The sequence below is a fragment of the Pleurodeles waltl genome, chromosome 5, assembly GCF_031143425.1.
Source record: "Pleurodeles waltl isolate 20211129_DDA chromosome 5, aPleWal1.hap1.20221129, whole genome shotgun sequence".
Lineage (NCBI taxonomy): Eukaryota > Metazoa > Chordata > Amphibia > Caudata > Salamandridae > Pleurodeles > Pleurodeles waltl.
The window spans coordinates 1,537,786,971-1,537,813,219 of record NC_090444.1 but is presented as its reverse complement, the minus strand read 5'-3'; the positions used below and the strand labels follow the sequence as shown (position 1 = coordinate 1,537,813,219).

Here is a 26,249-nt window from a genome sequence, read left to right as displayed (position 1 = left end):
CTGTCCACCTCCATCTCATATTCAGGGGTAGAGTGGGCACTGGCTTTCTTCAGTGACTCCAGATTCCTTAAGCTAGCTGAGGATGTCCAGGCAGGAAGAGGCTAGCAGAACAGGCAAGCTGAATTTGTGTAGGGCCATAGGTTTAGTGTTAGCCAGGAGGAAGTGGGCTTCAGACCTGCTTCACACTCAGGAAATTCAGATTCAACAAATGGGCTCACACAGGCCATTAGTCAAAATAATGTTCCCTTAGCTGCTTTGCAGCCACAGCTTATATACCCAAAGCTAGGGAGTGTGGCATGTACCCCCCCAGTCATAGTCCATTGCATCTGTTATAAATTGGGTCTCTAGTTGGCAGAGGTATACACCCTTTCCAAGTAGAGACCACAATCCCAGTCAGGGTAAGTCACACCCTAAACTAACCTGTACTCACGCTCTGGTAGCTTGACACAGAGCATTCAGGCCTAGCTTAAGAGGCAATGTGTAAAATCTTTGTGCAACACACTGACACAGAGACACAATGAATAGACCACAAAAGAGACTCTACACAGGATTATGTAAACATTGATTTCTATATTGTTAGAAATGGGGTTTGTGGTGTGTTAGGGTATGCACCTAAGACAGGCAGAACCCACAACTCAGGTCAGGGCAAGGGAGCTACAGACCCAATATAACCCCTGCTCACCCCCTTGGTAGCTTGGCACGTGCAGTCAGGCTTATTCCAGAGGCAATATGTAAAGCATTTGCACAACACACATGTGACACAATAAATACACCACAAAGGAAACACAACAACAAGGTATGTAAATATAAACGTAATTGCATAAAACATCATTAGACCAAACACAACATGGATCAGTAAGACCCTGCTACACAAGCAGTTGTCAGAACATCACACAGGTTAATAATACTCTGCAAAAGCAAATAGTAGTCAGGTAAACATATAGGTTACTGGTATTCTGAAACATAAACAGTAGTCAGGTTGTCACCAAGAATGCACAAGTTAGAATAAATATATAATCAGGAGTGCCAAGACATCCGCATGAATGCACATCTAATGAAACATTTCCAGGAGAGTCCATAAAAAGGAAACATCTCCCTATGGCATAGGTTATAGAACAGTACTCACCCCAACACAGGTCATCATTTTTACCAACAATGCACATGGCGCAATAAACCCATTATCAGTGATGCCAAGACATCATGGATGCACATAGAATGAAACATTCCCCAAATGGCAAGTTATCATTATCACCAACATAAATGCACTCAACATGGAAATATTTCCATATGTCCCTGGTCATAAACAAAACCTTATAGGAGGGACATTTCTGTGCATATTGTCCAACCCCTGAAACAATGTCTGTGCTCACATCGTGATTGGACACGAATAGTATCCAATGCAGTAAATAATTAGTCACCCACCCACAGGAGGTCAGGTGCCCCTGCACCTTTGTTGTCTGACTGGAGGTAAGTACCAATGCGGCTTTGTCCCTCTTGGGCTCCTGCTCCCTTTCTACATGATGAGGGGAAAAAGGCCCTTCACCACCTGCCAGTGCAGGAGCTCCCACACTCCTTGTATGCTTAATGGAATAACTGTTCCTGGTGGTTCCATTCCTTCCCACTAAGACTTGGGGAGAAATGCCCGGTAGAAAGTATGTCCCAGCACGGGGACAAAACACGCAGCTCTCTTCACAGCAGGGGGTCCTCTCTAGATCTCCAAACACCAAGAAGCCTAAATGCAGCCATCCGCACCCTGGTGGCGGCTGCAAAACACTGGTGGTTTCCTCGCAAGCCATGTTCATCTTCCGGGTGTATCCGGGGCCCTTGTAGTATAGTGGAATGGAAAAAAGATCCAGATGGAAATTCTTCCTCAGCGATGAAAGTTTATTTAAACAACAAATTCAGGAACAAACAAACTCACGACCGAGACCTGTGATCAGCTCCTCATCCACGGAATAACTGACTCGATGGAACAAAGAGTCAGGTGGAACGAGGAGTCAATCGAATGCCTCAAGAAGCACTCCATATTCTGTATTGCATCATAAATAGAATACCACAACACCCCCTTCCCTAAACAAACAAAACAGAGCTTGAAGCAATAAGTACAAAGCGATAAGCACAAAAATGCATTAAAACCTTTACATACTTTACAGCAATCAATACAGTACAAAATCCTGAAATCTTGCTGGCAAAATAGATGGTCTGGATCTTTCAGAACATTGACCACTTGGATGTGCATCTGCATCTTCCAAGATAGCATCAGTACAAGATGGTGACCCACGTCCTCCCTGAAGCATTAAACCTGTACTATTGACCTTTGCCGAATGATAACAAACATCAGTAGAGAGCATAGAATCATCCTCCTTATTAATGCAACACGTTTTGAGAAAAATGTCAGCTTGTGTGTTAGAAATCGGTACAACACTGTCCTTATTCCACCACCCTTTATCTTTTAACAAAACAGTTGCTTTACTTGTTTTAACTACCTTTACAGGTAGAGTAAATTGCGACTCCCCTTTTCTTACCTTTTTCGGTTTTCTGATTAGCACCCAATCATTTACCTGTATACTGACTTCTTGAACATTGTTTTTATTGTTATAATACTCTTTTTGTTTAGTCTGATTTCTCATAACGTTTTTCCTAAAGTCATCCTCATGCAAGAAAATGTCCTCATAACTTTCTTTCTTATTATTATTTAGCAAAGCAGCCAACACATTTGTCTTCACCTCTCTACCACATAGTGCACGAAAAGGAGTTACTTCAGTGGTAGAATGAGGTGTTGTCAAATATGCCCACACTTTAGTCTTCAAAAATTCTGTAACATCAAGACTTGAACTAAGAGCTGTTTGTACACCTTCTCTCAAGAAACGATTGGCTCTCTCCACTAAACCATTTGACGATGGACTATACAGTGCTAATTGTAAGTGAACAATATCATGTTCCAACATGAAGTTTTTCATTTCTTTCAACACAAAATGTGTTCCATTATCTGTAACAATGTATCTAGGATTGCCTTCAATTAGAATTTTTTCACAAAAACTCAATAGCTGATTTTGTACAAGGTGCCTCTACAAAATCAAAATAAATCCACTTCAAATAATAGTTCACTAAGACAATTGAGTATTTCCGTTCACCAGGTACCAAAAGAAAAGGACCATAAAAATCATTTGCTACAATTGTCCAAGGACTTTCTCGAAAAGACACAGGCAATAATGGTTTATGAGTGGACTTCCAGTGCTTGTCAGAGACAATGCACTGCAGACATTTTTCTATTAAACTGGAAACTGATTTATCTAGACCTGGCCACCAAAAATACTGTTTAATTTTCTTGGATGTAGCAGAAATACCCAGATTCCCCATATATGCTAATTCGGTAAATCTATAGTTGTGAAAGACTTGGCATCCCCTATATTAGCTAACATCTCCAGTATGTGAGGTAACGGATGACAGTCAACTACTATATTCTGATTAATCAACCTCAAGTCCACACAGAGCCTCAATTCCCCTGATTTTTTTCTTTGTTAGAACAATTGGTGATACCCACTCTGAGGAATCAGTGCTTGAGATTACACCTTCCTTTGTAAAATTTTCTAAAAGTTCCTTCAAATCACCTCTCACACTCAAAGGTACTGTTCTGACCATGTGCACACCTGGAGCCGCTCCTTTTTAAGTTTAATTTGATGTTCAAACCCTTCTTCTCTACCTATGGCATCTTTAAATACTTCAGGAAATTTTTCTGACATTGACTGTTTGATATTTTCCTCATCCTCAATGTTTAATATAGGCATTTCACCCAAATTTCTCCACCCCACGATATCTCGTCCCTTAACAGCCATATAAATCTTAGTGTTGATCACTCTACCTAGATATTCAAGATCAGAGACAAAATAACTCAACAAGTCCACGTGTTGTTCCCCAAACGCTTTTGGACATATATCAGCCGGTATCAGTTTTTTACCCTTATGCCATAGTTTGTAAAAAGTTCTATCAGCTAGAATAGTTGCAGGAGCACCTGAATCTGCCATTATTGTGATTATTTTTCCATCAATAGTTACTTGACAAAATCGCACCTTTATAGTTTTGCCCTCTCTAATGCTTAAGAGATTTTATTCCGTTGAATCCAAGTCTATCATCAATGGCACATTTGCAAACTTATCTCTACAGTCTTGCACATTTTCTTCTCCATCAGGTAAATTGAGGCTGTTGATCTTAATCTTGTTGTAAGTTCCAATCAAAGCTCTACATTCTGACAGAAAATGACCTATCTTGTGACATTTGTTACATCTTTTTCCTTGTGCAGGACACAATGGAGAATTTCCAATGTGACTCTTTGATCCGGAATTTGTTTTCTTTCCTTAAGGAATATATAGAAGAGGTGTCACCAGAAACACAATTAATAGGAGACAAGCCACTTTGACTTTAGTGTTCTTCTCCATGGTTTGACATCACTTGATAAGAAACAACGGATCTCTTAATGATCTTTGCTATGTCTATAGTCTCTATTAAAGATGGATTCCTGCAAGTCAAAAGTCTTTCCTGTATTTTCTTTGAGAAGCAATTAAAAACAAATTGATCCCTTATGTAAATATCCACGTTATTCTCAAATTCACATTTGGATGCCAAAACTCTTAATGTGGCAATGTATTCTTCCACAGACTCGTCACAGGATTGTTTACACTTGAAAAAATTATGCCTCTCCAGAAGAACACTCGGCCCTTCTGAATACTGCTGATGCATCCGCTCCTTTGCTTCCAACTTCACGTTCCAGGAAGTGTTTTCAATAACCGGAGCAGGGATATCCGGAAGATTATCAAAAACTCTTTGGCCTGCTATACCTAGATGATTAAAAGGCAAAGCCATTTTGCTTGCCGGCGAGTATTCACCTGCGTCAATAGCCGTTATATAATTTTCAAAAATATGTTACCACGCCTTCCATTTTATATCAAGTTTACCATGTCTTTGCAAAAATGGCAGTGGCTGAATTACTCCTTGTGATGCCGCCATTCAAACAATATACAGTTTAAAAACACCTTCTAAGTCTTTCTCTATTTCGATTTATTTTTTGTATATATATATATATATTTATATATATATACATATATATATATATTTCTTTTTTTTTAATGTCCCATTTTAATATGGCTGCCAAACGAGGAACCAGCAATTGTGATGTAAATGAATAGTATCCCAATCCAAAATGACCGCTCAACCGATTTGATGAGCCTCTGCAAACAAAGACTTTCACGTAGCTTTCAAAATGTACTTCTTAAATTTTATTATGTATATATATCTTTCAAATATTTCCTCCAGCGTGGAATGTGTCACCTTGCATGTGGAAGTGAACACGCACTGAGATATGGACTGAAGCGCATCATTTTTACTTGAATTCACTTCCCACTACGCATCACTCTCACAATTGAACCTGCACATGGACACAAACACACGTGTAGATGCAGATGTTGCGTAAGGCACGTACGTGACAAGCTGAATGTAGCGCGTGCACTAATCATTAAAGACAACAGTCACAGTGCCGTGTAGCACGTGCGCTAATCTTGAGCAACAACAATCACAGAGCTGCACCACAAAGAAAATGTCATACACAAACAAGGTAACTCACTGTTTCCAGGCACAAAATGGCCGTTTTCCAGGCACAAAGTAAGATTCCAGCCCGGGGGAGCCTCCCTACATCCTCGGGGCTAGCCAGCTCTCCATAGCTGTTTCTGCCTGGATCGTGGAGTTGATTCCTCTCAAGAAGGTGCCTGATTGTACCTCAGGGACATTACTTGAAGCATGCTCACCCACACTACCCACGTCAGGGAGGGGGTGACACAACCACGATATCGCTGGTGCTTCCTGGCACCCAAGTAGGTGAAAATCACAATAAAACCCTCTTGGCCACGGATAAAGCGATATAAGCAAAGAATAAGGTGAATCAGGTGCCTGGAAACAGCAGTGGGGCACAGGGCTGCTGGGTTGCAGGGTTGCAGCAAGCAGGCCAGCACAAGGGTAAAGAAGGCAGTGGCAGTTTTTCTCAGTGACCTAGCTGGTCACAGGTCAGCTCAACAGAAGAGCAGTCCCAAGGTGGTTCCTGGCAAGTCCTTCCCACAGCTTCCAGTGTCCAGTTCCTTAGTCCATTAGGGTGTGAGGGACAGACCCTTGTACTTATTCTAATTTTGCACAGCTTCCATAGAAGGGGGAGACAGGTTTGCAACCAGCACTAACTGGTTCCAGGAATGTCCCCTTTCTCCTCCAGCACTGGCTCCAGACATCAGTAGGGGGTAAACAAGCCCTTTATTTGAGGTCAGGACACAGCCTTTACAGATGCAGGTGTGCCCACCTCTACCTCTCCAAGCCCATGAAGACCATTCAGTATGCAGATGCACTCTTGTGACACCTCCACCCTCCCTTTGTCCATGCTGTCTAAAAAGTATGCACAGATCCCAGCTGTCACTCAGCCCTACACGTGGGTAGAGTCAAGCTGCAAAACACCAGAGTCATAAGCACAGAGAAATGCCCATTGTCTAGTTAGGTGGCAATTCTATAATGGTAATAGAAATCCATCCACACCAGTAAGCAGCATTTCCCACTACCATTAAGACCATGCCAAACATGCCTGTGCCACCCCTCATAGATCGGGCAATAGCACTTAGACATATGTTAGGGCACTTCCCTATGAGAGGAGCAGCGCTCACAGTAGTGAGAAACTACATGGGCTGTTTGTCCCTACTAGGACATGTAGTACATAAAGACCTATGTCCTACCTGTTACATACACAGCACCCTGCGCATAGTTCTAACAAGGGCCTACTTGAGGGGTGACTAATATTAGTAAAAGGGGAGTTCCAAGCCTGGCAAGCAAATTTAGATGCCAGGTTCCTTTGGCAGCAAACTGCACACAGAAGCTTTGTGGTAGCAGGCTTGAGACAGGTTTGATAGGCTACTTCTGTTGGTGGGGCAAGCTGGCCTGCAGGCCCACTAGCAGCATTTAATTTGCAAGCCCTGGGTATAGGGATACATGGTACAAGGGACTTACAGGTAAATGTAATGTGCCAATTAGGTTTGAGTCAATCATACCAAGTTCAGGAGGGAGGGCACATGGACTTTAGCACTGAAATGCTCAGAGTCCTAAAGCCAACAAGAAAGGTCAGAAAAATAGAAGGAGGAAGGCAAAAAGTTTGGGGATGACCCTGCAAAAATGGCCAGGTCCAACATATGTTATACATGCAACAAGACCAAAAACAATACTCAGCAATTATTCTGATAGTACTCAATATCCTGATAAACTAAAACAACATACCTCATAAATCAGTTGCAGGTTTGTCAGAGAAATACACATAAATTACCATAAAAACAGACACAGCACATCTGCACTCCTATTACACTTTATACAGCAATTGTAGTGAATCTGGTGGAAGTGATCGTATTGAGAAACCACACTTAGGGCACAGGGACACCTGCAAACCTACTAAACGTTAGATGGTAAACAAGCTTGAGTCTTCTGTGGACGGACTGCACCATTCTCGGGGTCCTCTCCAGAGTTGTCATTCCACTATCAAGAGCAGAACCAAGCCCCCAAGGTCCGCCCCAAAAGGAAAAGGGAGGGTCGCAAACTTAAAGTACCATGCGGTGGACCATGTCTTGTCCCTCACTACCAGCTCTTATACGCAGCTGCCCATGAGCCTGCAGTGCAGCTGTGGCACCATAGTACCTGTTCCAGGTGGTCACACTCGATGAGGGAGGGCCAACGACATTGGACATCCGAAGTGGTGGTCTCTGTCCCAGGGATGAGCTGCTCAGCTGGGCTGGAGAAACTGCGTTGTCACCAGAGGAGGTGGCTTCCATCAGGAGGGACTTCACAGGGGAAGGCTCCCTTGGGGGGCAGCAATGATACCTGCAGTGAGTAGGGGCTTGGCATGGCACCTCTCTCAGAACTGCTGCATGTCACGGTTTTCCTTGCATGAGGGGCTGCAGTGGGGAAAAACACAAGCCACTGTCTGCAAAGTCAGAAGCACTCGACATGTGCTATTGGCTGGCATACCGAGAAATCACCAGCACTCACCACACAGTGGTTAGTGCACTGTAGAACAAGGAACAGTTGATGATAGATTCTCAGTTAGCCCACTGCTGCCAAACTCACTGACACAGAGTCCCACAGCAAAGAGGCTTAAATGCAATATTTTATGGCCCTGAGATTGCAAGAACAGGGAACAAGCCAACTGCCCTTGGAGAACACTTGGGGGCACGAAGTAAGGGAGCAGGCAGCAGGCGAGCCCATAAAGTCAGTTTGCAAAGTGGCTGCCTTTCCTGTAGCCCAGAAGTGATCAGGCCAACACAACAAAGCAGTTAGTCCAAATGGTGTTCCTCCTGGAAGCACAGCAGTCCTTCTGGCAAAGTGAAGGTGTAAAGCCAGCAACGTCTCGTTACAAGTCCCATACATAATCTAAAAACATGGGGTCACAGCCCCTGTGCTTATACACACAAATATCTTTGATGTAGGTGGTGACTTCAAAAGAATCCTCAAAAGTGCAAACATCCCTTTCAGCCTGGTCCTGGCTCCAGACGATCAGTAGGAGCCCCTTTGTGTGGGGACAAGACACAACCCATTAAAAAATTTGTGTGAACCACCACTCCCTCTCATTGCCCAGGAAGACTATCAGTGTGCATATGAATGCAGTTGTATCCCCTGTCACACCCAGCCCCTCCTGTGTTGTGGCTGCCTAGAGAGTATGCACAAACTGTAGCTGTCACCCAGCCCAGATGTGTATTCGAAACAGGTGGCAAAGCACACATAATTATAGGCACAGAGTAATGTCCACTTTCTAAAAATGGCATTTCTAAAACAGTAATGTGAAATCCAATTCTCCAGTAAGGAGGATTAATCACTACCATTCTAAACATACCAAACATGAGGAAGCTACTCCTTTCTGATCCGGAAATACTACTTAAAAAAGGGGATTCTCAAAGCTAATGTCTGAGAGGAGCAGGCCTCACAGTCATGAAAAACAAAATAGTCTGTTTGTCACTACCAGGACATGCAAGATATAATAGTAAATGCCTTACCTTTTAATTACACAGTACCCAGCCCATAGGGGCTACCTTGGGTCTACCTCAGGAGTATCCTATGTGTAATAAAAGGAGAGCTTAGGGCTTGGATAGTAGTTTTACATGCCAAGTCATAGTGGCCGTTACCTGCACACACAGGGACTGCAGCTGCAGGCCTGAGACAGGTTTGAAAGGCTACTTCTGTGGGTGCACAATCAGTGCTGCAGGCCCACTAGTAGCATTTCATTTACAGGCCCTGGGTATATGGCATACCACTTTATGAGGGACTTACAAGTAAATCAAATAAGTCAAACAGGTATAAACCAATTATACCATATTTAGAGAAGAGAGGACATGCATTTTAGCACTGGTTAGCAGTGGTAAGGTGCCCAGAGTACTAAAACCAACAAAAAGAGGGTCAGAAAAAAAGAAAGAGGAAGGCAAAACATTTGGAGTAACACTACAAAAAGGGCTGGTCAAACACCCCCCCACTACCTACAAGTTGTCAGGGTAGACTAATCAATTCCTTGATGGGCTTTCCTGTTTAGGGCAATAGAACATGGACAGTGGTCCACTACTGCAGGGGCACTTGTCAGCTCTGCGTCTCTCTGAACCCAACTGGATCCCTCTGTCTATACTCTAGAGGGCCACTGAACTGACCCATGGGGAGTCCTTCTCCTCACCTGTGGACCCCATCTGTGCAGCTCCTAAACTTAATTTGCTCACAGATGCATCTCAATAGGCAGACTAAACCACCATGGCCAACAAAGTGAAATGGCCCATTCCACCCCTTGGGTCTTACTTCTATCCCCACCCTAAGGAAAATTCTGTCCACGAGGACAAGAACCAACACAGGCTACTAACAGCTGTCGGTGTCAATAGTCAGGCCACAGGCCATCCACGGCTCTCTGACCTCTAATGTTTTTCAGAGCAGAGGTGGTAGCCCCAGTTGACTTGCACCCCTTGTCCCCTCTACCTCCCACCAGTTCAGGGGTGGTATCCTGACACTGGTCCTTCAACCCAGGGTCTGCCCCTATGCGGAACATGTGCCTGGTAAGCCAGGACTTACAGGGGACACAACTACCCCCCCAAGGGAAACACATTCCATTCTATATGCTTTGTGCAGGAGCCTGCCTTGGGCAGGGCTCCAGCCCTCTGTCCCTGTGAAAGCTCATGGAGCTACCCCAGGCTAGAGAAGGCCTCATCAGGGTCAGTCTTGGGGTGCTATGCCCTCAAAGCTGGCAACCCATGATCCACTGGTCCTCCCACTGTAGACTGTTTCCACCTCTTGCCCCTCCATCTGGGCCCCTGTACCCTCTGCTATAGAGTGGTAAACCCAGAAAATAGAATTGGTATGGGTCTTGTAGGAGGCCTTCCACCCAGCTCTCCTGACACTGTGGTGCTACCCTCAGTGGATAGTCTCTTGGTACAGACCAGGTCCTCCTGCTTGTGCCCCCTCTGAGAGCAATCCCAGTGCTGGGGCTGGATATAGAGAACCCTGTGCCTCTGCCCAACCCTACCTCTTTTCCTAGTCTTGGAATTGGAAAGGATATGGGCCCCTTTCTCCCTCTGCTGCACTGGGACCTGTCTGGGTCACTGTGCCCCTTCCCCTCACTCTGATGGGGAAAACCTGAGCCACTCTCCTTAGGATCACTGGCCAGTGCCATCCCAGACACCAACACTTACCAAGAGGTCTCGCAATCCACCAGGTGTTGGTGTAGCTCTAATAAACAGTGACTGAACATGTGCTCTCTAGCAATAAGATTGTTCAGCCTCTCAAATGGGTTCACCATGCTACTCTTCACCCTACCATCCTGTTCCCTGCAAAAGTGACCCACAACATCGCCCCAGGACTGGTCAGACAGTTTCCTACTGCCCCTGAACCTCAACCTGCACTCTCCTGGTGTGAAGCCATATCTCCTGACAAAGGTCTCCTTCCTGGTGGAATACCTTAGCCTGCCTCTCCCATCTGGGGCCAGGAGGGCCTCCTTCCCATCACCAGGTATGTGCCTCCATAGAACAGCCCCCCAATCCTCCACATGGGTCCTATGTCCTGCTAGAATGACCTCATACACCTCAAACCACCTGCCTATGTCATCCCCTTCCCTGAAGTCAGGCACCAAATCTCTGGGTGTGTGGACTTTTCCTTCATTACTGGACATGGTATTTCTGCTGCCACCACTAGAATCTGCTTGCTTTGCTTGTATGTCTAGTTCCTTTAGACTCAGTTAAAGAGCCAGCAAGATCTTCCTTTCTTCCATGGTGCTCACAGCCTCAGCTGATCCAAGGCAAGTGTTCACCTGGCTAAAACCCTTTCAGCCATCCTCTCATTCTCTACCAGGGCTTTGTCAGCCTCGTCTTTTCTTTCTTCTGCAGCCAATTGGACAGTGGTGTAACAAAGCTTGAGTGCCCCCCTTGCAAATTGCCATGAGGGGGTCCCCTCCCCCCTGGACCCAGTCAGGGGCCTGTCACCCATGCACAGTGGTCCGTGCTGAGTGGGTGCCCTGGAGCTCAGGGGCTCCCTCTATTGCAGGGGATGTGGGAGCCTTTGCTACACCACTGCAGTTAGGCCAGCTGCAGCATCAGGTTCCTCTCAGCCTATCTGTCCATGAGCTCCTCAATAGGGTTTGGGAGGAGACATTGCTTCCTGTTGGGGATCCGGCCAGGGACTCCCTCTCTGCTCTGTTGGCTCCCTTCTCTCCTATGGAGCTTCTGCAAAGTAATTTTCTTTGCCTCCTTCTCAGAACGACTGCCCTCTTGGGCCTCAGAATCATCCAGGACGTTCCAAGGCTTTGGGTTCTTTAGGATTCCAAAGGGGTCCTCCTTCTTAGAGGCATCTGTTTGTGTTGCTCCCCAGTGTGTTTCCTCACAAATATAAATGGCTATCTGCAGTTTCTGCCATGTGGATCTCCTCTTCACAGGCAAACATGTCTCCTTTCAAAAATCTCTCAGCTCCCTCATAGTGTAGCATAATAGGTGCCAGAAACCTATTTCCATGCTGATATGGCTTCACAGGTGCAACAACTAAACAAAAGAGTCCCAAGTTGATGAAGAGGAAGCAGGGGTACCATTGAGAAAAATGCACAATTCATAGAAAAAGGAAAAACACTTGAAATGGTTTGAGATGTGGATAGTAGTGTACACCAAATTACTGTAAGGCACTGCACAAGTACAAGTCCTATATGTTAGAAATTGGGTTTCTAGTTGGCAGAGGTATACTTCGCAGGGAGGGTCCCCTCAGGGCGGAAGCTATGATACCTGCAGGGAGCAGATGCCTCAGTATGACACCTCTCTCAGAACTGCTGCACATTGCAGTTTCTTTGCCGGAGAGGCCGCACTGGAGGAAATCACAGGCCACTGTCTGCACAGTCAGAAGTGCTCGACACGCACTATCGGCTGGCATGAGGGCAATGACCAGCACTTACCATGTGCTGGGTTTATGCAGAGTAAATTGCACAACTCCATAGTTAATCCGCTGCTGCTGGACTCACAGACACAGAGGCCCATGACAAAGGGGCTTAAATGCAATCTTTTTTGGCCTTGAGATTGCAAGAACTTGGTGCAAGCCAACAAGCCCCTGGAGAACACTTGGGAGCGCAAAGTAAGGGAGCAGGCCAGCCCATAAAATCAAGTTGCAAACTGGCAGTCCTTAGTCCAAATTACAGTTCCTCTCGGCAGCACAGCAGCCATTCTGGAATTGTGCAGATGTAGAACCAGCAGTGTCTGGTTACAAGTCCTACTCGGTGTCTAAAAACAAGGGGTCAAAGCCCCAGTACTTATATTCAAAAATGGCTGTGATGTAGGAGGTGACTTCAAAAGAATCCTCAGAAGTGCACAACAATCCCTTTCAGTCCAGCCCTGGCTCCAGACAATCAGTAGGAGGTAAATCAGCCCTTTGGCAGTTTGCAAGGCACAACCTATTGAAATGTAGGTGTGAACCACCTCTCCCTCTCCATGCCCAGGAAGACTATTACTATGCAGGTGAATACAGATATGTCCCTTGTCACACCCAGCCCTTCCTGTGCTGTGGGTGTCTCGAGAGTATGCGCATAGTGTAGCTGTCCACCAGCCTTGAAATGTATTGGAGATAGACTGCAAAGTAAGCACAGAGAAATACCCATTTCCTAAAAGTGGCATTTCTAGGATAGTAATGTGAAATCAAACTTCTCCAGTAAAGAGGATTTATCACTACCATTATAAACATACCAAACATGACAAAAGTAATCCTTTCTGATCAGGAATTACTACTTAAAAGTGTATAAGGGAATTCCCGATGCTAACCTCTGACAGAAGCAGGACTCATAGTAGTGAAAAACGAATTAGGCTGTTTATCACTACCAGGACATGCAAGACATACAAGTACGTCTTACCTTTTAGTTACACAGCACCCTGCCCATAGGGCTATCTAGGGCCCAACTTAGGAGTGACCTATGTATAATAAAAAGAGTTTAGAGTTTGGCAAGGGGTTTTAAACACAAAGTGGAATGACAGTAAAGTGCACACACAGGCACTGCAATGGCAGGCCTGAGACAGGTTTGAAAGGCTACCTCTGTGGGAAGCACAAACAGTGCTGCAGGCCCACTAGTAGCATTTAATTTACAGGACTTCGGTACATGGGATACAGCTTTATAAGGGATATGCAAGTAAATAAAGTATGTCAAAGAGGTGTAAACCAATTATATCATATTTAGAGAAGAGAGCACATGCACTTTAGCACTGTTAGTGGTTGTCAGAAAACCAACACAAAATGGTGTCGGAAAAATAGGAGGAAGGCAAAACGTTTGGAGTAACTCTACTAAAAGTGCCAGGTCCAAAAGCATCCAAAACTATTCAAATATGCAGCCAACCATACAGGATGACGTTTTCCAGAGAAGTCTGGAGTAGTAGGAGCCTCTAGTTCTTGCTCCTCCCCTCCGATTGCTTTCTTGTTTCTCTTTATCTGGTTGGTTTTTACAAAATGACTGCAAATGCATACTGTTTTCTGCCTTCTTTGATGCTTCCAATAAAACAGTATTCCACAAAGAAAGTCAACAATCACATGGGAGACCAATAAAGAGGAAGTTCAGTAGTCTGGAAAATGTTCGGACCAGATCGGGGCTTTGTGCTCTACCTGTCTTTTCCCTTACTCAACAGAGCTTGGTGTTTCTCTTAATACTTGCCCGTCATTAACTTCGTTTTATTGTGTTCATAAAAATGCTGTTTTAGCGATGCATGGATGGGTGGTTGTAAAACGTACGGATAAATGACTGACAACCAGACGGACAGACAGGCAATCGGTCAGATCGGCAAGCAGACAGACAGGCAGTCCAATCAGTAGATAAATACAAAGGTGAATATTCAGCGCAGAGAGTTTTAGAAATTGACACGTTGATAGGCGGAATATGGCTCATTTAAAAAGGTCCGTCAAGATACCAACATAACAGTAAAAGCAGCTATCACGCTCACTGATTCTTCAATACTGTGCTTGGAGTCCCATTTAAAGCAACTGTTCAAATGCATCTCTAAGCGAGAACTGCCTGTAATTTGTTCTAGGTAAAAGCAGTGTTGGGCCACCGGATGGTGCTAGACGCATCTTTGTTTGCTGATGCCATATGCATCGTGTGCCCTATTTGTGCATTATGCTTAGCTCGGGAAGTGCTCTGGAGACTGTTGTAGTCTATGGCCGAATACACATATACATTTTGGTAACAGCACAACATATTCCTTCATCCTCCTTTCAAACTTACAAAGCTTTTTTGTATTTAATGATACGATTACTTTCTTCTGATCATAACGTGTCTCGCTTTAAACAATCTGTCTGTTTTGGCATCAAACCTTTAAGGTGACAAGTTAAATGAGTGCCTGCTGAAACTATTTTATAAGTCTACAAGGAAATAACGACACAAGTGTATAGATTCCATTTTTTATTTTGCCTTTCTATCTGTATAGGGCACAAATGATCCATATTTTTTGTCTGGTGTCTTGAATTGCACCTAAATATAATTTACCAAAATATCAACCTTTTTGATGTAGATTTTACATTAGTAACCTTATTAGAGTGATCGTTTTGTAAATAGTTTTATGAAACAGTGTGATTGTCAGAGGATATGTAGCCCAGAGTTATTAAGTTATCCTCCCCAGAGGCCTCTGCTGTCAGTGAAAAGTGGTGCGGCAGGGTATGGAATGATACAAAATAAGATAACTTACCTGCCACTCGCTGCCTCAGCGCTCTTCTGCTCCTCTGCTGCTGGCGTTCAGGGTCCCAGACTCCCCTACTCCAATTCAGAGACTGCCCTCATGCTGGTAATACTATTACCCAACATGAAAGAAGCACCGGGATTGGTCCAAGAGGGCTGGTTTTGAGCTCCCACAGGGATGGTAGCCTGTGTCTGCTGTTCTCCACCTCGCAGTGCAACACATCTCAGGTTGGAGAAATCAGAGTGTGCATGTTGGTTTGGACGTCCTAAGACAGCCGGCCAAACTGACATGCAAACTTGCAGTGCCCACCACTCCTCCTCCATACTTGGTGCTGTCGTCAGGATGGCCCTGCTCCCAAGACTCAGCTCTGTGAAGAAAAATCAAATGATAATGAAATTATTTTATTATCATTTCGTTTTTCATGTTTGCATCTGTTGACTCTCAGCAGAGGGGCGACTCTCCTCTGCCCTATCGGAGGATCCACCGCTGATCCGGCCGATGGGTAGACTCTATGGAACATTTTCTTTGGTTGCTTGAAACCAGTCCTATGTTGCTTATTGTTAGACTCTATGAAAAGAGTCTGATGCAAAGTTTGTGTGGAAAGAATCCCAGTGTAAAGAAAAGTGTGTGGTAGACTGAAAAACTCCTAGTGCCATTGTTTACTTTGTTAAATTTGGTAACAATTGGTCGGATTGCCTTGCTGAAGAGTTTTTGACAGTATCTTTTCAATCTACTGCTAATAATGTCAAGGCAGTGCCAGTAGAAGGATCATTGGACTGTACATACAATTTTAAATATCTGCATCTTTATAGTCTGTGAAGCAGCCATGGAGAGGGCTGGGTATGGGACAGTATCATGCTTGCAGCATATATTTTGTATGTCCTGTTGTCTTTAAAGAAGATGTGCAGCAGCTTCAACATAGCATAGGCTAGACAAGTTTCATTTACATCTAAGACTACTGACTTTTTTACAATCAATATTAGGACTGGGAACTGTAAGGAATTGGGTTACTGGTTTAGGGGAGTGAAACCATACTCAAACAGAAACCTCAATCCTTGTCAGGGTGAAGTCACAAAGCTACTCCAAATTTACCTGGGCTCAAACCTCTGGTAGCTTGGTATAGAAAAATCAGGCTTAACATAGAGGCAATGTTAAATGTATTTATGCAGTATGCCAAACAGTTGTAAACACAACACAAAATCCCACACTGATTTAGAAAAATAGAGTACATTTTAATAAAGTAATCAAGACCAAAATGACAAAAATCCAATCAGTAGAACTGATTGTAAAGATTCCAGTGAATATAGTGCCAAAAAGTACAAAGCACCAACTGTGGATGTCTGATCGTGGTAGACCGAGACAAAGTTACAAGTTCAGGCTTACTGCAATGAAGAGTGGGCTTGCTACAGGGGCTCAGCTAGGCTGATTGAAAAATAGAACCTTAAATCCTGGTTGCGCAGAGTTGCAGGGTCCTACTTTGAGGATACATCGGACAGTTGAGGTGATGCAAGGTCCTGGTTGGGTATTCATGGCAGCGTGGTTCAAAGGAATTGTGAAGCTGCAATGCAAGGTCCTGCATCACTATCGAAGCTGCTATCGACGAGACGCTTGCAATGGCCTATGTCAGGGATGTGTTGCGTAGTTGTGGTTCTGGTGGGGGTTTTGGGGTGGATGTGAAGTCCTTGTGTCGGGAAAGTCCACCCAGCAGCGGCGATGCATCGGTTCTGCTCTCGGTTACGTCACACAGCAGAGGAGATGTTCAAGAGATGCATCAGTTCTGCTGGATCCACAGATGGATCCAGCAATTAGAAGTTACAGCATATGTAATGTAGTAAGATAACTCCGATGTTATCCTAAGGGTGAGGTAGGCCTTGCAGTAGTGAAAAACGACTTGAGGAGATTTTCACTACCGGGCCAAATGTAAGTTTAAAGGGCATGTCCTAATTTTTAAATACACTCCTCCCAGCCCCCAGGGCTGGGCAGGTCCTACCCTAGGGGTGACAAATGTATTAAAAAGGAAGGTTTAGGCCTCACAAAATGTTTATTTTTCCAGGTCAAAATGGCCATAGCAGACCTGAGACATGTTTGAAGGGCTACTCAAGTGGGTAGCACAGTCAGTGCTGCAGGCCCACTAGACACATTTAATTTACAGGCCCTGGGTACATATAGTACTACTTTATTAGAAACTTACAAATAAATTAAATGTGTCAATTGAGTGTAAGCCAATTCTACAATGTTTTAAAGAGCCGCACAAGCACTTAGCACTGTTTAGCAGCAGTAAACTGTGCAAGATCCGAAAGCCAGCAAAAGCAAAGCCAGCAGAACAGGAGGGTTGAAAGCAAAAAAAGTTGGGCGAGAACCACGCCAAAGATGCCAAGTCTAACAAGAACATATTGCTAAGGCACGCTAAGTAGAAGATACATGTAGATACTACTGAGGTGATATGATTGCTCATAAATAGATTGGTGTCAAAAATGACTCCTAGTCCTTCTGCTCTGGGCACATGTCAAGGCAAAGTGCCCAACACCAACAGCTGGTATTTGTCAATCCAGACATCTTTACTATTATTAGCTATCAACACTTATGTTTATTGGCATTTATCTTATGCTAGTTGCCACTCACCCAATTACAGATAATCTTCATACATAGTTGGAATGATGGGCTTGAATGTATAGATCCTATTATTCGACTTAAAGTTGGGTATCATCAGCATAAATATATTGTCTGTTGTTTGAGTTTTTTTTTTTACAAAAGGTCTCACCTGTATTAAATAAATGGGGTAAGAGGGCAGTTCCCTGTGGGATTCCATGTTTTTTTTTTTCTGCTGTGACTGAGGATACCCTAAGAGACTGAGAACAGTTCGTAAGAAAGGGTGTAAACCTTTCAGAACAGTACCATCAACACCTGCCAATCTGAAATAAACATGTGGAGTACGGTGGTCTACTGCACTGAATGCAAGATCTACGTCCAACAGCATAAAGGCAATGATCTTGCCACGATCCGCTACTAATCTCAAGACTCACTACTATAGAGTAGTCTAAACCCAGTCTGCATTGATCAAAAAGAAGTAGATACATGTAGGTGCACACATCGTTGTTTAGCAATATGGTTCTCACATGATTTGGCTGTTGGTGGTAGTACAGTTATTGTTCTGAACTTTTTCATCTCTATGGGATCCATGCCAGTCAATACAGGAGTAACAATGGCTGAATCAAATTATTCTGATACTAAACCATGTTATTTTGAGAAATTCAGAATTGTTCTTAATAACCATCACATAAAATATTGTACTTCTTTGAAAAAGTGTAAGAGACGGGGTCAGAAGGTGCTCTGGAGTTAAGCTGGTAGATCGCTGAGAGAAAGTCTAGAGGCAAAGATGTTGTTAAGAACAAGAAAGTTGGTACAGTAGAGTCAAATTATGCTGTGACTAGAGGAATGTGTTCTTTGTAAATATCCACTCTTAGAAGATTTGTTTTTTCTCTGAAGTGTTGATGTATTTGCAGCATAATTGAGACAGGGTTATCTCTTGGGTAGTTCTTGTATCATCAGAAAACTACTTGATGATTTATAAGATTTTTCTTTAGGCTTATTAGACATATTGACAAACTACTTTTTGTAGTATTTAAAGTAGTACTAAAGTAGCTCTACCCATATACTACAAAATGCAATTCACAAACCTTCTACCGGAGACTTCCTCCTCTGTTTCTCCTATCTTTTCTGTGAAGATGTCTCAGCACACATTGGAATATGTTTCTCCTTTAAACATGAGAATAGCTGCAAAATGGAGAGTACTTACTACAAAATAAGAAGCTTCAGCAAATATTAGGGAGGACGTTTAGTGGGACATTACAGTATAAAACACACATCCACAAAGTGTTAAGACAATTTAAATTCACAAAATGCACTTTTAAAGTTATTACTACCCTAATGGTGCTCAAACATATGTAAGTGTAGTCCAGCCCAACCTCAGAGTGAGTAAATCACAGCACATAACCAACCACTAATAGTGCATTTCACTCCCCTAGAAATCAATGGCAGCAGGGAATTAAAATAACACTCTATTGAAATTAATGTTCAATAAATTAAACAATTGCTTTTTTTATGTAATAATAAGCTTAAAAAATAGATTAAACTTTTAAACTTTTTATTAAAAAACACTTTTTAAGTTAAGTAAATATGCAACCTTTAATGAAGTTTTCAGAATATAAAAACAATTGATAGTGAGGGGCAGTTTTGTTTAGAATGATTATGCATATTTAATACACTTTTACTTTGAGCAGGTAAAGTGTTGTTAGATGTTATTTTTTATTTTCGGGTTGATAATAAAAATTAAACTAAAATTACATTGGCATTATACATTGAAATATTTTATTTAAAAACATAATTAACTTTAATTAATTTCTGTATGTTTTCACATACATGACATCTCTATGGCAGAGGTATCTGGCTGGTGGCAGACATGTCTACCAATGATGCAGCACATAAAATATGGTCATAAAGTCACTTGTGTATTATTACAGTCAGAAACACCACTGTAGGAAGTTCCACCCCCTCATTGAGGGGAGGTAGAGACATAAAAAAGGCCATACCTAAGTAAAAAATCTCAACTTGGAAACAATGAATAGCAAACAGTGGAGAGTAGTCATTTTTTAAAAGAGCACCTTCTCCTAGGGGCTGGACCAAAATTAACCTCAAACCCTACTGGAATGACAGCATGGTCTGAGAAGCTGGCAGCTGTAAATGAGAAATTCCCCTAAAGTTTGAGAAATCGTATAAATATCCAATCTAGCTGCAGACTTGTGTCAAGCTGAGAAGAATGTAAACTGTTTCTGAAAGGGAAATTGTTCACACCAAGGGTCTATTAAGCCAAAGTCGATGTTTAAAGTTGTAATAAATGCTGCCGTCTTAGACTTAGATCCACCTCAAACCCTACTGAAATTACAGCATGATCCAAGAAGCTGGTAGCTATAAATGAGAAATTGATATCCCCTAAAGTTCCTTGAAGTATTCAACTTGGGAGCCTGTGGAAAATTCCAATAACCATGATAATAAGACCACTAGACTGTGCTGCTAAAGAATACATTTGTTGCAGAGCATTTACCTAGTGTTCAATGGTCCTAAAGTAGCTCATAGAATTACAGGTTGTAGCCCCCACCACTTCGCTAACCCATAGCCATTTACCTAAAAGATCAGATTTGGATTTAATAAATGTGCAGAATGCACTCAAATAAATAGCCACCCATCTATGGGTCATGCTAGCAGGTGCATAAAACAGCCCTGGGAATCCAAATGGGAAGTGATATTTGAGGATTGTTAGACTTTAAATGTGTTTCTTGCAAAAAGAATGCATCCTGACCTAAATTGTTTAACCAGCTAGTAGGAGCTCAAAACATTCACATATTTTTAATCCTTTTCATGTTACACAAAACAACTTTAACAATTCCCATTAGGCACCCTTCTTCTGCCAGATTCCTCTGGGATTACTGTAAAACACAACAGACAAAAATCTCTATAGACCTATATCAACTACCATGTTTCTATTTATGCCACCTCTGTCCGTCAACAACCAACTCCTCCCTCCAGTACCTTCCCTCCCTTTCCCCAATATGCTCCAATGCCTAGGGAGCAGAGGACCCTCCCTTTATTGTAGGATTCCATTGAATAGCACCAACAATGTCTGCCAAAGGGGGAGGAGCAGATCCCAAGATTCATAGACATAACCTGTGCAAAAAACAGAATATGTCCAGCAATAGTATATATGCAGATAAACATCTGGACAATGGAACCATGAAATATTACCCTAGGGAGCAGAGGACCCTCCCTTTATTGTAGGATTCCATTGAATAGCATCAACAATGTCTGCCAAAGGGGTACGAGTGGATCACAAGATTCATAGACGTAACCCATGCAAAAAACACAGTATGCCCAGCAATAGTATATATGCAGCTAAACATCTGGACCATGGGACCATGAAATACTACCCCCTCACCCCCACTATTATGAAAGCAGCACAGGACCGAAAGAAAAAACAGTAATCCACCTTCCAGCTAGCCAGCTGGATTTTTTCAAAGAGATTTGAAAATGTCTTTCACCAGCTCATCCGAAGTAAAAACCTGAAAAAGTCATTTATAAAAGACTTTCATCATGGAATACTGAACAAGTACAGCCTGTGCCTTAACTCATTATGTGTTTATTCATTTATTTATTTGTCTGTTTATTTATTTATTTATCTGCAATAGTTTTTCAAAAAGAAATGCAATACAAGAGGACATTTTCAACACATAGCACAATAACCAGATACAATATTTCATACAGACCAATGTGAGAGATTGTGGTATGGATGATAGGCACCATTGTATTGAAGCAATCAGAGGAGGCAGAAAGTCATCTTCTTGCATTTCGAAGACAAAACGCTATGCAGCAATAAGTATATTATAGTGTATCAGGGCCATGTGTGGCAGCTATGACTTTTAGACTTTTAATAGCAGGACATAATATTTCTTTAGGGCTCTTGCAAACTTGTGAATTGATGTGGTTGCACTGACGACTAGTGGAAGTGAATTCGAATGGAGTGGTCCTAGAAGGTAGAAAGACAGAAACCAAAAATGCAGCCCATGGCAATTTTTGTGCGATTAGTAGGTTCTGACTAGCAGATTTTAGGTCACAGGTGGTAGTTTAGCATGTCAGAATATCAATGAAGTAACATAGGCTTGTGCCAAGTTTGCCTTTGAAAACTAGAATTAAAGGCAGAAAAGGGCCATGTTTTTGGTCTGCAGGCAACTAGCCCGATGGCAATGCATTTAGCTACAAGTGTGCTTGCAAAGTTCTGATGGTGAAGTTGAAAACGTTGTCAAGTGAGAGAAATGAAGATATGAGGAGTTTGGAGTTGGCACAGCCCCCTGGCACACCACACCATACTAACCCTTCAGGAACCTGGTGACACACATGTATCCACAGCAGTAAAGGGTGGACCAGCCTTTGCCTTAAAAAAATTCTTTAAATTGAGCTCCTGGGAGTGAAATGGCAGATGTTTGACTGGAGGCAGCAGGAACTACTGCTTGCCAAACTAAAAATCAAGGTCTAAGGTAAAACTAGAGGTATTCATATACAAAATACAGAAGTTGTACCCGTGCACACACTTTAATAATTTGCAATCATGGCTTCAGCAGAAAATGTTAATGCAGTTCATCACTGTAACTAGGACAAGCCCGAAGATTAAAACATGCATAACATTGACTTCTCAAAATAAAAAAAAAAGGCACGACTGCCTAAGGCCATCACAAGATGTAACTTTCAGTTGTGGGATTCCAGAAATGAGTGTTGTTTCCATGTTTCTGCAACTTATTTTAATTAGCTGCGAAAGTCTGAATCAAAGTGTTCATGTGAGATTGGTGAGTCACAATGGTAACAACAAACAACATGCAGCAAATTGAAAATTAGGTTTTCATAAAACTGTAATCAATAAAACTAGAAGCAAAATCAGCTAATTACATGTGTGTGATATTATGGATGCAATGCTCTTAGGGCCATTCTGGTAACTCTAGACAAAATAACTAATTTCAAAGTGCTAAAATATTTGTTTTAATCAAACCAAATTAATGTGTTGCATTAAAAAGGCCGTTCAACTCCAGAATTAAATGTGCCCATTTGTGTTAGTCGCACTCTTTTGATAGGGGCTCTAATACAAGTCCCGTTCAAGAAGGTAAGCTCTAAAAGTCCTAATCTGGAAAGTGACTAACTGACACAAATTCAGTGCTTCGTGGATAGTGTTACAGGCATGCCTGGGCCTTATGAAGAGAGATTAAGAGCCTCATTATGAGTTTGGCTGTCCCACCACAGGACTGCCAAACGCACAGGGAGGACGCCACCACCATAGCATTGACGTTCCGTCTGAACTTATTAAAATGTTCCCACCGGGCTAACCCTGCACTGGCTTTCCAAAAGCCTTTTTTATGGTGGGGGTGGGGCTCACCATGAAAAGGCTGGAAGAAAGAGAGGTTGTAATCAGCCAGGTGGCTCAGAGTTCAGCGCACGCTAGCTTGTTACAAGCCCAATCGACGTCATGGTGCCTGATTCAGATTTTGGTGGTCTGATACTTGGTTACAAACGTGACGGGTATGCCGTCCACCTTAATACAAGCACCATGGGATATAATGCACTGGTAATCCAATGGATGGGATATCAGTCACGTCTGTGATGGAGTAATTCATCCTCCAAACTCTAAATTAGGCCCATCAGCACAGTAGTACATACCAATAAAGAGAATTTTAATATTGTGAGAGAAGAGTGAGTGCTCAAACCTGCATCACTCACGTAATATAGGCTTGAACAATATTGTGTAACAGAAATATTGTGTCAAGAACATTGTTCTCCTACCCATATAATGGTAAGTACAAAATGTCTAAAAATATTTTCACACAAATATTGTAAAACATCCAAAAATATAAACATAACACATATTAACAATTCAATCCCAAAACATTAAATAAATTACCAAACAAATAAAATAAAAAAAAATAAAAATAAAAAACACATTTACAAAATAATATAAAAATCTAACAACAAATATAAATATCAACAAATACTATAAAATTACATTAATAAACTAATATTAATTAAAAAAAATATTGAACAAATATTGGGAAATGTATTGGAGTTTGGAAAGAATAGATATGCTATACTCATGCCAGTCTATACAACGGTAGGGAAATTGTAGGTTTTCGAAGGGGTTAAATATATTATCACTACTCAAAACAGTGCAACAGTAGCGAAAGCACTGGACTTCTGAGGGGTTAAATTTACTATTCCCACTCCGGTTTGTTGAACAGTACAGAAAGCATTGGACTTTGGAAGGGTTATATTTACGTTTCCCACTCTAGTCTAAGCAATAGTAGCAAAAATGTTAAACTTCGGAGGAGTTACATTTACTATTCCCACTCCTGTCTGTATAACAGTAGGGAAACCGTTAAACTTCAGAAGGGTTACATTTATTATTGTCAATCTGTCTAAGAAACAGTAGGTCAACTATTTTACTCCAAAGCTATTGCAAATTTGAATAACTGTATTAATTTACAAAAAGTGTAAAACTCTAAATATAAACATTATTACTTAAATAAAATCTGTATGAAATTTATAAAAGAAATAAACAACAATATTCCAATTAACAAAATTCATAAACAATATAACAATTATTGGCTCCACGAGGGATGTATACGGGGTTCCCTCCTGGGCTTGCTAAAGCCCCATGGACTGCCACCCGCCAGGGGCTAATGTTTAATAAAAAGTTAGGGAGGGGAGTGCGGGGCTCCCTGCCCCCAGGACCACCATCTCCCCAGGGCTTTAATAAAATGCGATGCTTCAATGATGGCCCTGGGGACCACCACCCCCAGGGCCCGCTCCTGCTCTGTCTGAGGGGGCCACCCCCAGGACATAGCTGTTTATTCTGACTTGGCAGGAGCTTTGATAACTCCTGACAAGTCAGAGAAAACACTTCACTTTCTGCAAGAGAGAGCTGTCAAACATTTTTCTCACAAGCAGTGAGCTGCTATTTAAAGCAATGCCAATTCCCGCAGGACACGGGGAGCCAGCTGGGACTATGGGGGCCTTCAGGCTCCCCCCACGGCCCTGTCACATTTTCTCTCTAAAGAGATGGAAGAGAGAGAGATTGTCATTGCAATGGTCTCTTCACACAATGGCTTGAAAGTGTCAGTCTAGCAAGATGTTTGGTATGAATGTTATAGCTCTGTTTGGATGCAGAGCAGAACAGAGTCACTTCTGGCCTAATGGTCAAGGTCTTGTGCTGTCACTCAGTAGGCTGAAGGTTCAAATCCTAGTATTGCTTAGCGTTGTGCTTGTTTCTTTGCTAGTGTTTTGACTGTTCCTAATGATGAACAGTCATGATTCTTTCCAATAACATGCGTGGGTTGACTGTCATAGGTATGTCTAGAAGCATCACAATAAGGAGTCACCTATGGCCTAAAGTTAAAGGTCACAAACCCTCACACAGAATGTTGAGGGTTCCACTCCAGGTGTGTCCGTGTTCAATTTCCTTCTTTGATTTGTTTTAAACTTCAAAAACTGTAAACTTTGCATTTGTATAGCGCACTACTCACCCATTAGGGTCTCAAGGCGCTGTACGCATACCGCTGTGGAACCCCTCTTGGCCTTTCCCTGTGAAGCACCCACTCCTGGACAGCCCCAGGGTGAAGCCAAGCATCGTGAGGGCCATTGGGGAGATTAAGCAAGCTATTGCTCAGAGTTGGACCCATTAATTAGATTAGGCACCGAGGCGAGAGTTATCTGGTCCAAGGGAATTGAGCCCAAGACCCACTGAGGTGAGAATTGAACCCATGATCAATTCTCTGCATCAGGGTCTGCCGCTCTAATTATTGTGCCACACTTATCCACTTCAAAAGTTAAATGTTCGTACTGAAAGGTGATCTTACTCTTTTTAAATGACTAATACATGTGTCTTTTTAATTTGTACAATAAATATCTTGTTTTAAGTATATCAGTCATCAAAGCCTAAAAACTCTCTTAGGGAATGAGTTATAGTTACTTGACATTTCTCTAACTGTAACAGGTGAATTTCTATGGTTTCGTACGTTTAAATGTGAGCCTAACTATAATGCCCCCGTAACTTTTGTTTTTTTCAGTGAATTTCTATGTTTTTATAAAAATATATAGTAATTTTCATTACTATATATTAATCCAACTGCTGCTACGCATGGCCGTTGGCCATGCGCAGTGGTGGGTGGCCACAGGGCCTGGCCCTTAGGCCAACCGCCCATAAACAACCAACCTTGCACAATGCACAGCCCTTGTCTGTGCGCAGGAGGGGTTGCCTCAAGGCCAACCCCCCCTAACCACCCAAACCTAAGCTGCGCATGGCCTTTTGGCCATGTGCGGCAGGAGTTGGCCACAGCCTATCTCTCTTGGTGTGATAATAGGTGTAAGAGGGTGTATCTTGGAGTGAGTGTGGCTGTGAGAGCCTGGGTGTGAGAGTTCATGCATCAGTGTTTTAGTGGGTGC

General features: G+C 42.6%; 1 protein-coding gene across 1 annotated transcript in view; it reads left to right on the top strand.

The window, feature by feature from the left end:
• The window catches only part of DLGAP2 (DLG associated protein 2), a 3,577,612-nt gene that overhangs the window by 1,444,475 nt on the left and 2,106,888 nt on the right, over window positions 1-26,249 (top strand). The window lies entirely within an intron of this gene.